This window comes from Condylura cristata, unplaced genomic scaffold (assembly GCF_000260355.1).
Source record: "Condylura cristata isolate star-nosed mole 26May11 unplaced genomic scaffold, ConCri1.0 scaffold00004, whole genome shotgun sequence".
Classification (NCBI taxonomy): domain Eukaryota; kingdom Metazoa; phylum Chordata; class Mammalia; order Eulipotyphla; family Talpidae; genus Condylura; species Condylura cristata.
Window position 1 is genome coordinate 24716197 of NW_004567105.1, and position 3691 is coordinate 24719887.

Consider the following 3691-nt stretch of genomic DNA (forward strand, 5'->3'; position numbering starts at 1 on the left):
TACAGGCCAGAGATGCAGGGGGGTGAGAGGAGTCACCAGAGAGAGAGTGGGAAGCAGAATAGTCAGTAAACTGCAGAGGGAAGCAGTGGGAGGGACAGGAGAGGTCTGCCATGCCATGTGGGTCAGCTCCCTGGCTGGGGATCAAACTCATGCTGCAGTGGCTGCATATAACTCCAGAGTGTTGTGCTTAATCCTTTGAACCACCAGGAAGGCCTATCTTATATTATTTGAATTATGTAAAAATTGCTTTACAATATTATATAGGATTCATATACAGGATTACAAAGCTTCAGATGTATGTTATCACACAACATTCTACACCGAGCAACCACTGTCCTTCACCAAAGCCCCTTATGAATCCCTTGTCTCTTTTCTCTGTCTTTCCCTGTGGCTGATTATGTACCATTTGGACTTGGAGGTTTATATGATGCTATTTCACCCACCACACAGATTACTCAGTAGAAAAGTTGCTCTTCAGGAAAAATAAAAAATAAAAACTGAAGCAGCTATGCAGAAAGACAGAAAGCAATCCCTGGATTCTCAATGGTTTTAAAATACCTGATTCCATTTTCCCCCCACTCAGGTGTATTTTTACCCTTCATCTAAATGAGACATTCCTATAGCAATCCCATAAATTTTTCTGTATTACTTAAACTGCTTCAGGGTTTGCATTATTTACAACTAAAATCACCATTTCCTATCACTATGAAATGTGGAAGTGGTGTTTCCCCCTGTGTAGTACAAAACAATAGTGCTGTCCCTGGGAGCTCATTCTGTTTACAAACCATAGTATATAGGGTACAGGGTGTGTATAATATGTCCTCATATGATATCAGGTAACATTATCAGCAACAAAAGGCAATGAAAATAAACACACTTATTTTAAAAATAGATCAGAAACACTTTAAAAGTTGTTCCTTCTTACATCTTACTCCCGAGGCCAAAAGTTTCCACTCTGAACCAGAGGTCTGGAGTGGAGATGAAAGGAGGTCTGTGACACAGCACATTTTTAACTTCTGAGATCACTGTTGGGATGTGCTATCACAGAAGCATACATCCAGCACCATCAACATATTTCTTCACTTTTTTTGTGGTTGACTGTGCTGAAAACTGAAAACCACAAGTATTTTTACTCATCCACTCCTATCTGAACACTTGCCATGGCAATTACATATTTTTAACATCACCAAGAGACACATATATTTGGGGGGAGTCTAACATTAGAGTGGTACTCTAGGTTCCAAGCTTATTAGTGTAAAATGAGGGGCAAAAAGGGAAGAAAGAAACGAAGACCGCAACAACCATTAAGGCTATGTAACAGCAGCGTCATTCTTTACCTGAAATTTTTTGAAACCTCCTTGTGGGTGTTTCCAAGACAGATATATTGTGTTTGCTTCTTCCTCCAAAATCAGCAAATCTGATGGTAGTTCAAGATCTAGGGCAATAAAATAAGATGCTGAAGTGATATCTTTAAAAAAGCATTTCTGGGCTCTTTCTGCTGGTAAAGGGCAGCACTACAAGCTATCTGCAGGAGCTTCAGTGTGAGTTCGATCCCTGGCAGGAGCTGACCCTCAGGGCCCAGCAGACCTCTCCTGACCCATCCGCTGCTCCCCTCAGCAGTCGGGCCTTTGTCAGTCGGCCTGTTCTGTTCCCCACTCTGTCTCTGGTGAATCCTCTCACTGCCCCTGCATCTCTGGACTGTACCCCAGTTCTGTAAGCATAAATAAATAAAACTAAAAATGTATAAAAATAGCATTTCTGCTATTATTTTATGTATAGTGAACTAATAATCTTGATTTTCACATTATTGAAAAGCGGTAAGAATAATTGAGGGAGGACACCCCGGTGTTTTTAGTCAGTATTCACATCAAGTCACCTTGTACAAGTTGTTTATCCTGAATCTCAGTACCACCAAATCTAATATGGAAAGGGCAAAGAATTTTCTAGAAAATCTTTTACTACAAAAACATTATTTGAGGCCCTCCCTGGTGGCGCAGCCGGTTAAAGCACAGCACTAAGAAGCTAAAGCCACCTCAGCATGAGTTCGATCCCCGCCTGCCCCGGAGGTGACCACATGGCGTGGCAGACCTCTCCTGACCCGCCCGCTGCTCCCCTCAGCAGTGTACTTCGTCGATCTGCCTGTTCTGTTGCCCACTCTGTCTCTGGTGAAGCCTCTCACCACCCCTGAGCCTCTGGCCTGTACCCCAGTTCTGTATGCACAAATAAATAAATCTTTAAAAAAAAAAACAAACATTATTTGAACTATGGATCCATAGTTTTGTTTGCCATAGCAGAATTCAGAATGAAGGTATTATAACTGGTATCATGATTTATTCACTAAATAAAGAGATGTCTCTTGCTCCCTAATTTAAGTTTACAAGCTCCTTTTCCTCTCAAACATCTTATCTAAAAGGTTTGAGATTTATTTTCAAATCAGTTCACAGTCTCTATTTCTAATATATATTCAAAATGGAAATGCTGCATTGTTTGTCTTGATTAGAAGAGATGTAAAAATTAAGATTTTATTGGAATAATTTAATCTGAAAGTTCAAATTATGTATGAGTTTTTAAGTCCCTACTAACATACTGATTTAAGTTTATCAGAATTCAGCTCAGTGGTAAATTTAAACTTGAGTATCTGATGCACAATGATTTTCATTCTATTTTTCTGTGCTGCATCTTCTCTTTTACTGGAATTACTTTACTATTTTCTCTATTTCCCATAAAATATTTTAGCACCACGTCACACATTTATTAATAGTTTATCCACTTCCAAACGGATCTGACATAGCTTGCAAACTGAAAAAGTACAAAAGGAACAAAAATTATTAATATACACTAGAAAACCAAAGTCAAATTGGAAAATGAAAAGGAAGAAAAAAATGAATAGCTTTGTTTGGAAAAACAAACAAAGCAAGGCCATAGTGATATTTGGAAAGAATGATTAAGCCCAGGGCAGAAAAGAACTTGAGGTCCAAACAGAATCATAAACTTATACCAAGTCACAGAACCAGTACTCCTGCAACATAGTAACCTTTCAACTCAAGCACTCTGGTTACAAGGACATGGTCTGAAGTCAAGGAAATGTGGACTCAAATCTACACATCTTGAATCTGCACATCACATCTACTGAAAATCTGTAAGATCTCAGTGTCATCATACGTAAAATACATAAGCAGTATGCATGTCATGATTGACAGAATCAAGGATGCCATTCAGAAATAAGTGACATAAAGTACAGAACATGATGAGTACAATGTCTGACAAGTGATGTTGGTGATGATAATGCTGACAAAAATGTCAAAGTCCCATCTAAGTGGCAAGGAAAGTTTTCATTGATAAAAACGAAGAGATAGCATTTTTTTAATGATATTTCTTAGGACAGTCTTTATGAGGGGCAGCAGATGTGTCATATCAACTGTAGAGTTAGATCCCTGGATCAAAAATCTCACTTTAATGGATGTCTCTAAGCTCACTGTCTCTAACCATTGCCCTGAGATTCAGTGCCGTAATTTGAATATGTGCTACCATGCTGGTATGTAATCAGTGCTTGAATGTGTCCGTGTATTTTCCAGGAATTGCTTTGCTTGTTGCTTCATTCTCCAGAGCTTTCCCTTCCTTCACTTTGCAAATTCTGAGGGATAGCCCAGCATCCATTGATAGTTGAAGCCAGTGATTCATGTAACTAGAC